Raw genomic sequence first — 12255 nt, forward strand, 5'->3', positions numbered from 1 at the left:
CATCATTTGGTCATGGTGTATCATATGTTCCAGTGGGTCAGATGTTCTTTTAAAGTTTTTTTGCCCTCCCCTTCATTGTATTATGGAACCACCTTCTCTCTCTGGGTGCTCACCCACATTTGCTGCCTCTAGGCGTCTTTTTAAAAACCTTTTTGTGCACCTAGAAACCTTTCTTTGTGTTTTATTGTATTATTACATTATGTGGCGTTTGCCCTCCTAGGTGACATCATGCTGGGTCGTAAAGGTAAAGGTACCCCTGCCCATACGGGCCAGTCTTGACAGACTCTAGGGTTGTGCGCTCATCTCACTCTAGAGGCCGGGAGCCAGCGCTGTCCGCAGACACTTCCGGATCACGTGGCCAGCGTGACGAAGCTGCTCCGGCAAACCGGCACCAGAGCAGCACACAGAAACACCGTTTACCTTCCCGCTATAAAGTGGTACCTATTTATCTACTTGCACTTAAGGGTGCTTTCGAACTGCTAGGTGGGCAGGAGCTGGGACCGAATGACGGGAGCTCACCCCGCCGCGGGGATTCGAACCGCCGACCATGCGATCGGCAAGTCCTAGGCGCTGAGGTTTTACCCACAGCGCCACCCACGTCCCTGCTGGGTCATAAGGAAAGGGTTAAATGAGTGTGAAGTGATTGGCAAGTGGGAACCCAAGGGGAGGAGTTAGAGTTAGTGTTGTTAAGGAGTCAGTAGGGTGTTAGAGAAGGGAAACTCTAAGCGGAGCCTAGATCCAGCTGCCTGAGCCTTCTGCTTGGGGGTAAATGCAGGTGTGGGTCAGATGCTTGGCAGCTGCCTGAGGTTGCCCAGTGGCGCCATGGGCCTGGCAGAGAGAGCGTTCCTGGAGCCCAGAGCCCATTGGCTCCAGTCCTTGACCAGGCTCTGACCTCACAACCAGCTGTGGAATCCTGGGGAATGTTTTGTTTCCTAGGAGGCCAGGTGAGTTGCTTGAAAGGATCTCTGGCTAAGCTGAAAGCCCAGTCAGTTGAAGCAGTTAGAAGCCAGAAAACAGCCATTCTTCTGTTCTTGTCTTGAAAGCTGTTCAGATGGATTGACTGACTTTATGGACATCTTTGGTTTTCTACTCCCATAGCACAATGTGCCACTGGTTGCGCAGAAGGTAAAGTCATGGGAAAGGGGTGTTAATGCAGAATTGGTCTCCACAGTCACTTACGGACTCACTGTTAAAACTGTGTTCATGGTAGATAATCATACTTGGCTATAAGTGATCGCCAAAGAAGAAGGCTGATCGCCAAAGAATTGATGCTTTTGAATTAAGGTGCTGGAGGAGACTCTTGAGAGTCCCATGGACTGCAAGAAGATCAAACCTCTCCATTCTGAAGGAAATCAGCCCTGAGTGCTCACTGGAAGGACAGATCCTGAAGCTGAGGCTCCAATACTTTGGCCACCTCATAAGAAGAGAAGACTCCCTGAAAAAGACCCTGATGTTGGGAAAGATGGAGGGCACAAGGAGAAGGGGACGACAGAGGACAAGATGGTTGGACAGTGTTCTCGAAGCTACCAGCATGCGTTTTGACCAAACTGCGGGAGGTAGTGGAAGACAGAAGTGCCTGGCGTGCTCTGGTCCATGGGGTCACGAAGAGTCAGACACGACTAAACGACTAAACAACAACAAAGAAGAAGGAGGTCAGGAACAGTGTTGTCATGGCTCCTATGGGAGAAGTTTCCATTGTTATATCAAAGACTGTTTTGTGCCGACAGGCCTATTCAATTGTTTAATTCTCCCCTTTTTGATGAAATAATCATTCTTGTGATTATTTTGTATTTCTTAACAATATTTTATATTTTATTGTGTTTGCATATTTTGCTGTGTATCGCCTTGATATTTTATGTGAGTATATAGACTTTTATAAATGAATGAATGAATATTAGCTGACTTTTCCGATCCTAGAATCGTGCTTTTTACTTTGCTGTTGGGAAGCACAGACCCTCCAAGTGTCCCTATTTTCCAGGGACATCCCTGATTTAGAGAAGCCGTCCCAGTTTCTGATTTGATCCCGGAATGACCCATTTTTCCTTAGGATGTCCCTTATTTTCATTGGAGAAATGTTGGAGGGTATGGAGTTATCTGACCCCTGAGCCATCTGAAGGCAATCCTGTATAGGGAAGGGTTTTTTAAATGTTTAATGTTTTTATATATGTTGGAAAAAGCCCAGAGTGGCTGGGGCAACCCAGTAAGATGTGTGGGATATAAATAGTAAAATTATCATTATGGAATGGGACGTCCCTATTTTCATCAGAGAAATGTTGGAGGGTATGGGAACATAGGAATCTGACTACATTATTTGCTGGTATAAGCTGCAGCCATTATAGCTGGAACATATGACTGCAACCTCTCTGTTCACTCTAAAATAGCTAATCTACCATAAAAACAGTTGCTCAATTTGCTTTTTATATAATGGAAGCCGAGCACTGGTATTTTGTTTAGTAACATTTTCCTCTGCCTAGAGCTAATTGCTTTAATTTTAGCCACAATACAGTCTGGTGGATTATTATATAATTGTGAGTGGGAGTTGTTGCTCATTAACTAGGGCAAATGAGTGAAGACTGGGCTGAGGCTGACCCATGGGAATTAGTGATCCACTCAGTTGAGCCCGAGGTGAATTCCAGCCATCCAGCTAATTGAAAGAACTATGGAGTTGCAGGTTAGAAAGTGTTTCAGAGGAGCCACTCTTACCAAAATACATGTCTGCCAAAGCAAAACTTTCATTGGGAATGCACAATGCATGAAGAAAACCCAATTACGGAACAAAGTAACAGAAAGTTTGCTCCCTGAGTAAGACAAATTCTGCAGCCTGAATAAATTGTGCAAATATGTGTGTGAGAGCTTGTTCTGCATTAATAATAATAATAATAATAATAATAATAAATTTTATTTATTCCTCAGCTCAGGGCGGCTAACACCAGTAAAATTACAGTAAAATCATAATAGGAAAAAACCAATTTAAAATACAGGTTATAATGCAATTTAAAATGCAGCCTCATTTTAAAAGTAGCCCATAGATCAAAACCATAAGGGGAGGGAAAACATAAAGGTCAGACTGAGTCCAAACCAAAGGCCAGGTGGAACAGCTCTGTCTTGCAGGCCCTGTGGAAAGATGTCAAGTCCCGCAGGGCCCTAGTCTGTTGTGACAGAGCGTTCCACCAAGTCGGGGCCAGTACTGAAAAGGCCCTGGCCCTAGTTGCGACCAATCTGATTTTGCTGCTACTAGCCACTGAGGGAGGGATTAAGCTATGCAGATTACAAGTCACATTCTCCTTCCCAGCTGCCACTACTTGTCGTGCAGTGGTAAATTAATCAAAGCAGAGTCTTCTTCATAAACAGAACAAAACTTTTACTTGAGAAAATAAAGTTGTCCGTAAACAGCATAGTTAAAGAGCATACACAGAGTGCTCATGACAGCTATCTGACTCTTCACAGAGTCCTGGAGCCACTCTGTCTGCAAACAACACAACACACACACACACACCGGCTGAGGCTTAGACTGAGACACACACAGAGGCCCACAGAGAAGTTGGCTACTTTTATAGGGAGAATGAGTCATCACTCAAGATAAGTCACATTGACTTAGCAGTTTGCTGTTAGCAGTTAGCAGGTTTGAATGATTTTGTAGGCCTTGTAGGCCTTACTGCTTCTGCTCTCAAGAACCTTTGTCTCATGACACTATTCACATCACTGCTTATGTTTGAAGTTCCTAGGTGGCCTTTGGCAAGTCACCAGTTCTCAGTCTCTCTTGTGGGTTCAGGCGTTGTGCTCTCTAGTCCCCAACCTGCAGACAAATAAAGGACTGGTTTGGATCGAAACAAACTTTATTGAATGCAGATGAAAGAGGTTTGGCTTGGGCATGGGGCAATCAAAATACTTCCAGCCCGCCCACCAGAAGCGACACTTAGGCCAATCCAGGCGAGGGGTTCCTAATACTTGGGGACGCGGGTGGCGCTGTGGTCTAAACCACCAAACCTCTTGGGCTTGCCGATCCGAAAGTCGGCGGTTCGAATGCCCATGACGGGGTGAGTTCCCGTTGCTCTGTCCCAGGTCATGCCAACCTAGCAGTTCGAAAGCACACCAGTGCAAGTAGATAAATAGGTACCGCTGTGGCGGGAAAGTAAGCAGTGTTTTCATGTGCTCTAGTTTCCGTTATGGTGTTCCGTTGTGCCAGAAGCAGTTTAGTCATGCTGTCCACATGATCCGGAAGGCTGTCTGTGGACAAACGCCGGCTCCTTTGGCCTGAAAGTGAGATGAGCGCCACAACCCCATAGTCATCTTTGACTGGACTTAATGATCCAGGAGTCCTTTACCTTTTCCCTTTTCTTAAGATTTACATCACATAGGGTGACCACTGCAGGGACCACTGTCTGGGCAGTGCCTTCAGCCCTGGCCCCGCCTGGGCACACGGACATGACCACTCCCCCCCCCCGTTCCCTTTAACGGGATACCCCAGCATTTGGAGGGGCAGGCAGAGACTACAACCTCCCCTCCATCCAAAACAAAAGATTGCCCCAATGCCCAACCCAGTTGTGACAATTGCTAGGAGGTAGGTGTTGTAACAAAATCTGCCCTTTTTCCCTTATGGGGTAGGTGTTGTAACAAAATCTGCCCTTTTTCCCTTATGGGGTATCCAAGAGCCCATATAGATTCCTTACATGGGTTCCCTATTGCTAGGAGAAAATAACAGAGGCCAACCAGAGAATATTGAGAAGCAAAGCAGCTCGTAAGCCTGATCTTTATTGAACTGTTGCAACAGGGTACTCCCCTCACATGCAGGAGGACGGAGGAGGACCCAGAACCAAGGTGTGTCTGCCCTTATATAGACATTTTAAATTCCCTGCCCTGGAGTTCAAGACCACCCCTCCATACATCATACATACACCACAAAAGGGGTGTAACCCAAGACCACCCCCCACAAACATCATACCTTCATCACGGAAAAGGTGGTCTACAACAGAAATTTGAATGTTGTTGTTTTTCCTGTCTGCCAGGTTATCTGATAATGCCTTATCTGATTGCCTTTCCTGGTAGTCTGTCACCCTTTGAAATGGTGATTACTAAACTCCTGTAACAAGGTTTTTTTTACCTCCTCCCTCCTTGCAGAGAAACATTGGATTCAGGACTGTATTCCTGTGCTGCTCGAGACATGTTGTTTGCTTGGTACATTTATGATACTGTAGCCACAGCATAGTCCTTAACCATCGGTTTGAAGGGGGGGGGGGGACGACGACCCAACAAGGGAAAAGCAGGTAGGGCCCCAGGTGATGGCTGCTTAAATGGCCAGGGAGCGGACCCAAGGGAAGCCTTCCTTCTCCATCTGTTCTGTGCCCCGGCCCAGCCCTTATCCTATCCTGCAACCCAATTGCCAATCCAGGATACAGGCTAGGATCCGTGATATGGGCTTACGTCCCTGCCCCCTATCTGGATGGGGCTCCGATGCCATGATTCCCTCTTCAGGGCCTTGGAGGAGCCTCTGCCATTCCGCAACACCACTGCATCTTAAAGGCTTAGCAGACTTCTTTTATCTACAAAATGGGAACAACAGTAATTTTCCATAAAAGGCTTGTGAAGATGAATGAAGTCAACGGTCTAAAAGCACATAATGGATAATGAGATTGATACTAACCTGAAGCAAATAAGAAACAGCCAGGACACCAGAAGAAGAACCTGAAAAATCCCTGGATTTTCATATTGTTTTACTACTTTTGATGGTGTGAAAGGCACCTGAGAAAAATTTACTCAATTTGGATATCCTTCCTGGAGTTATCTGGTGAATGAAGCCATAGCTATGGAAGGTTCCCATCAATTCATATGATTATATTGTTGGTTTTATATGCTTTTTTAAAAAGATATAATTTCAGAAAGAGAATAGTGGGGGGGTATTTGAGTAGTGGTAATGTACGAATTCTGTATAATATCGCATGCTTTGCATTCATTATATATTCTAACTATGTATAGTTTTAACTACTTCAAAGGCCTAAGGCTGCAATCTCAGGCAAACTTTTCTGTAGGGTTGCCATATTTCAAAAAGTAAAAACCAGGACACCCCGAAAGTGTCCCTTTTTTTTTAGGAAGACCCCAAAATTGTTGAGCTTTTTTTAAAAAATGAAAGTGTTTTTTCAATTTACTTGCCAAAGATCCCAGCCTTCCATAAATTCCCCCAGACATCACTTGCGCATTTGAAATCCCAGTAGTGTCCAGGAAATCCAGGACATATGGCAGCCCTCTTTTCTGGAAATCAGGGTTGGACTAGATGACCCTCAGGATCCCTTCCAGCTCTACATTTCTATGATTCTAACACTTCTTTATTCTCCCAGGGCTAAAATATATGATTTTAATGTTGAACCACTGTTAAGAGTTTATGTAGTTTTTAGTTATTCTAGTAATTTTTAGCCTGCAATATGTTGTTTTGTGATAACAAAAAGTGCAATAGCCAATACCATTCATATTCGCTCATGTAATTTCCATTCCTTTTCTTCAGAGGAACACGTGTCTTGCAGCAATTTCCACAGCACTCCAAAGACTGGAATTTGCATTTCCTTCTCCAAACAGAATCTTGGAACTGCCGTTCAAGGTTTTTCTAGTCCTTGAGGAGGAAAGAGAAGCTAATTATAATTATTCTACATTGGTTATGATGTTTTATTTATGATCTGTACTTTGTGTTTTTTATAGCTTCTTATATGTTGCTCTGGACTTCCTTGGGAGAAAGTGATCTAGAAACGTAACTAATAAATAATAAGGGTTGTATCCCTTGTCAGGCATACTTGAGAGTAGACCCATTGGAATTAATTGGCGAGAAAAAGTGGGGTCTCTTAGTTTCCGTGGTTCTACTCTTAGTAGAACTTAGCTGGCTACAACCCTAAACAATTTAAACCACATCCAAACCACTTTAACAGGCATGACTTCCCTCAAAGAATCATGGGAGTTGCAGTTGACCCCTCACAGAACTACAATTCCTTTGATTTTTGGGGGAAAGAAGTGTGCTTTAAATGTATGGTGGGTGTGACTGTAGTTAATAGTTATCTACTCTAAGGCAGGTTTTACTTCCAGCTTCAGGTCCCCATTTATGTTCTGTGACAAGGCCAAGCCCTCGCAAAATTCTTCACATCCTGTCTGCCATGCAGAATACTTCCTTAGACTTACTTGCACAACTGGAAAATTCGCTCACATCATTTCAATAGTCCGGAAGCTTTGGGATGTAAGCACAGTAAGAAGCATCCCAGAGCATCCAGGGATGGTGTTGTCATGACAACCAGGCATTTTACTCTTCCCCCTTTGCATTATTCAGGCACCAGAGCACTTAAAGTGTTGATTCTTTCCCCTCCATTTCCTCCGTCTTAATATTGACTGACTCTTAACTCTTTGAAAAAGGTGGGTAAACTAGGGACGGCTACCACAGATTACTCTGCTTCATATTTACTGCACTGGCAAAAAAACAGCAGGGAGAATGGATCGGAGACCACAGCAGTGATGTGAGCTGTGCTGCCTTACTGAATATAAACATGAATCTGGAGTTATACTTTTCTGCCATATACCTCTACATGCTGTTTGAACTTAAAGGCCTGTGATCTTCTGATCTGGCTGTCCTGACTCCAACCACAAAACAGATGTCTTTCGGGGGTTTTTCTGTCAGGATGCAAAACTTGGGAGTGCATGTTCAGCACACAAAATCTCTCGCCTGGGTGATCCATGTTTACTCTAGCTGTTTGCTAAGGACAGGTTGTTCTAGCTAACATGCTGTTGTTAAGAAACTGAAAAGCTCTCCTCGGGTCTTATACTGCTCAAAGGTCTGTTTGAGGAGAGGCAATGTGAATCTGGACTAAGTCGTCTCGTAGATAAAGAGTTGAGGACTCTTCTACCACATGTGCTAGCTAATAAAATGAGGAGGCTGGTCAGCAGAAAGCATCGTTCAAGCCTCTTGCAGAAAAATATGCTTATTGTTATTTCAGTGGCAAAGGCAGGTTCTCCTCTCTTTGCTGCCACCTTTTGTTTGGAGAAGAGTAATAACAATAATAATAATAAATTTTATTTATACCCTGCCCTCCCCGGCCAAAGCCGGGCTCAGGGCGGCTAACACCAGTAAAATTACAATGGAAACATAATAGGGGTGTGTGTGAACAATTTAAAATACAGGTTAAAATGCAATTTAAAAAGCAGCCTCATTTTAAAAGTAGCCCATAAATCAAAACCGTAAAGGGAAGGAAGACATAAGGGTCAGACTGAGTCCAAACCAAAGGCCACAGCTCTGTCTTGCAGGCTCTGCGGAAAGATGTCAAGTCCCGCAGGATCCTAGTCTCTTGTGACAGAGCGTTCCACCAAGTCAGGGCCAGTACTGAAAAGGCCTTGGCCCTAGTTGCGACCAATCCAACCACCTTGTGGCTCGGGACCTCCAAAGTCTTGTTATTTGTGAACCTTAAGGTTCCTGCATACCAGGAGAGGCGGTCCTGTAGGTACGTGGGTCCTAGGCCACATAGGGCTTTAAAGGTCAAAACCAGCACCTTAAACCTGACCCTGTACTCCACCGGGAGCCAGTGTAGCTGGAAAAGTACTGGATGAATGTGATCCAAAAGAGCAATCCAAAAGCCATCTTGGCTTTCTTAAAGACTCTCAATATTTCCTCTGCCTCCTTAATCCCCATTGCCTGAGAACACATAGGCAGAGACCAATCAGGGGACATTCCTGAAGGGATTCCTCTCCTATATCTATGAACCTCCTTTGTATTACCATAATTGTCATTGTTTGCCCAGATGCTCTGCATTGAGGGATGTATGACAGCATCCTGATTGTCTTATCAAATGATAATGTTTTGTGTAAACTGTGTCTGGAACTATGCTAAATCCTGCTAAATCCTCAGGAATATCACCCCTTGGCCTGCCTGAGCCACAGTAACCCCATCTTATGTGTGATGTAATTTCTGACTTTGTTGAGGGGATTGTCCTTCTTCTCCACGCAAAAATGAAAACCCTTAAAAGAGATGTTTCTTCTTGGTTCTGGGTCACTCTTGCCTCCTTGCTAGGAGGGAGGGATCTCTGTTGCAACAGAAAAATAAAGATCTGCCTTGTTTTCACTGCATCCTGCCCTCATCCATTCATCTCTGACCAATCATGGACTTAGGGCAGGGGTCAGCAAACTTTTTCAGCAGGGGGCCAGTCCACTGTCCCTCAGATCTTGTGGGGGGCCAGACTATATTTTTGGGGGGAGGGAGATGAACCCTATGCCCCATAAACAACCCAGAGATGCATTTTAAATAAAAGGACACATTCTACTCATGTAAAAACACGCTGATTCCTGGGCTGTCCACGGGCCGGATTTAGAAGCTGATTGGGCCAGATCTGGCCCTCGGGCCTTAGTTGGCCTACCCATGACTTAGGGGATTCAGTCCCTTGGGGAGTTGGGCAGCAAAAGCCAACCACCCCTATTTTTCTATATCAAGCTCAACTCCCCATCAAAGGACTTGGGATCCCTTGAGGTCCACTACTGGGCTGTGGAAAAAAGCCAGCCTCAATTTTCTTACAACACCTCTTACCAAAACAGTCAACGAAGGCAGAATTAGAGGTGCAGCACAGTCCAAAGACACCAGGGTCAAGCACAGAGAATTAGTCCTGGTCCAAAACATGATCCAGAGGCAAGGTCAGGCATCCATCCAAGGTTAATATCACAGAAAGCACCAGACAAGGTGACAAAAACCAGAGAGAGGCATTTGCTATTTCCAGCAATTGCAAGGCTCAAGAGAGAGACCTTATATATTCTGGCTTCCTCAACAATGCCCTACAGCCAAATACAGCCAGAATGTATCTACTATATTTTATTTTTTACCTTTGTGTCCCACCTTTTTCTCCAAGGAGCTCCAGGTGGGGTACATGGTCGTCCCCCCCATGAATCCCTCCAACGAGGAACAAGTACTTGACTCTCGTTTTATTGAGCTGCATTAAAATAACCCAGCATGTCTGATAGATGTATAAAATGATGCATGGAAAGAGAGGGCTGTCTTCTGTTCCTTCCTCTCTTCTTATACTCAGACTCCAGGGTTGTTATGTACTGAGTTGAATAGGATCCAAACTGTAGCAGTCTGATTGGTCCTAGAACAATAGGATCCAAAAGGCAGCAGTCTGATTGGTCCTAGAACAATAGGATTCAGAATGCAGCAGTCTGATTGGTCCTAGAACAATGCAGCAGTATGATTGGTTGGCAGGAACCACCCAATCCTGCTCCAGATAGAAGTGAATCCACAACCTGATTGGCTTACAGTAGAATTCCAGAATTAGCCAATCATGTGCAGCCCATTGTGTAAATAATGTATATAAAGCAGATACTGTGAGGGGACATTTATTCATTCCTCCTCACCACTATGAGCTGAATAAAGAGCATGAAATCACTTTGCGACTCTGAGTATATTTCACTGGCGACGAGGATGGGATCCCGCTGAGCTGACTGCCACACACAGCACCGCAGCACCGCCAACTGCCGCACCGCTGCCTCGCACCGTGTATCCAGGCTCAGAATGGCAGCCAACAGCAGCTTCTCGCCATTCAACCCAGCATCTGGAGACTGGGAAGCGTACGCCTCCCGTTTCACCTTCCTCCTAGAAGCCAAAGGGGTCACCGACGAAGAAGACGCCAAGAAGAGGGCGATATTCTTCAGCGTCTGCGGAGAGGAGACGTTTGAAATCGCCCGGGCTCTCCTTGCGCCTGAAGACGTCGCTACTGTTCCATACAAAACAATAATGGAACAGCTGAAGGGGCACTTTTCGCCGCAGCCCTCAGTGGTGGCTCGTCGAAATGCCTTCTACGCAAAGCGGCAAGCCCCTGGGGAAACCATAACTGGGTTTGTGACCTCTCTCCGCCAAGCCGCCCGGTTCTGCAACTTCTCAGAGCTGGAGAACATGCTTCGTGACCGCCTCGTCGGTGGCCTGAAGGATGAGAAGCTGCAACGGCGCCTCTACGCTAAGAAGGACCTAACGTTCCAGGTCGCTCTGGAGGAGGCCCTGGCAACAGAAGCTGCCGAGAGGTCGACCCAAGAGGCACGGCCGAGCCTGCCATCCCAACCGAGGGTCCACCATGAAGACCTCACCGACGACTCAGGATCCGACAGGGAGGAGGTGCACCGAGTACAGCAGCGCACTCAAGCAGCGCACAGACCACAGCTGCCTCGACGAGAAGGAGGGAACTGCGCAAGCTGCGGGGAGAGTCACGAGAGGAGGACCTGCCGTTTCCGCAACGCAGAGTGCAGGCAGTGCAGAAAATCGGGACACATCGCCCGGGTGTGTCGGGCTCGGCCCACCCGACACCAGGCATCAGATGACCAATCCAAGAGCCCCAGGTCCCGGGGCCCAACGCACCAAGGCAACTTGACGGAGCTCACGGACTTCCAGGTATACCAGTTGCCCCACCCCAACGTAGAGAAAATTTATGTAGAGGTACAGATAGAGGGGGCCCCATGCCGCATGGAGCTTGACACGGGTTCAACTCTATCCATAATCTCGGCAAGGACCTTAAGGAAACTGTGTCCCACTGGGGGTCCCAAACTCAGGCCGGCCCCATTCACCCTCCGGGACTTCCAGAAACGTAAGGTCCCCACAATGGGGGTGGGGACCTTCAGGGTGCAATACCGAGGGCGGACGCGGCAACTGGACTTGCTTGTGGTCAAGGGCCCCTACATTAGCTTACTGGGATTGGCATGGTTTGGACCACTGGGGCTAGCTGTCACCGGGGTGAACCACACTAGCTTACAAGTGGACGTGGACGCCATATGCAAGGAATTTCCAGGGGTTTTCGATGGGAAATTGGGACAGTATACGGGCCCCCCCATTGCGCTACAGCTTGACCCCGCAGTACGACCGGTCAGGCTCAAGGCCCGCCGGGTCCCGTTCGCCTTGAAACCCCGTATAGACGAGGAATTGGACCGACTCGTAGAGCAAGGAGTGCTGGAGCCGGTGCCTAATGCTCCCTGGGAAACCCCAATCGTCACACCCGTCAAGCCTAATGGTTCGGTCCGCATCTGCGCAGACTACAAATGTACCATAAACAAGGCCCTCACGGCCCACGCATACCCAGTGCCAGTGGTCAGCCATGTCCTTGCCACCCTGGCTGGGTCGAAAATTTTTGGCAAGCTGGACTTGGCCCAAGCATATCAACAGCTGCCAGTAGATGAGGCCACAGCAGAGGCACAGACGATTGTGACGCACAGAGGAGCGTTCAGGGTAAAGCGGCTGCAATTCGGTGTCAGCGTGGCACCAGGCAT

At 46.8% G+C, this 12255-nt stretch overlaps 1 long non-coding RNA gene across 1 annotated transcript; it reads left to right on the forward strand.

Moving 5' to 3' along the window:
* Positions 1-2884: 2884 nt before the first annotated feature.
* On the forward strand, positions 2885-6661 carry LOC308462760. The gene is made up of 2 exons (XR_013979321.1): positions 2885-4565; positions 4606-6661. It is a non-coding gene; the product is annotated as an uncharacterized lncRNA (long non-coding RNA).
* The last annotated feature ends 5594 nt before the right edge of the window (positions 6662-12255 follow it).

Source organism: Podarcis pityusensis (genome assembly GCF_964106645.2).
Source record: "Podarcis pityusensis genome assembly, chromosome: 14".
In the NCBI taxonomy this organism is placed as follows: domain Eukaryota; kingdom Metazoa; phylum Chordata; class Lepidosauria; order Squamata; family Lacertidae; genus Podarcis; species Podarcis pityusensis.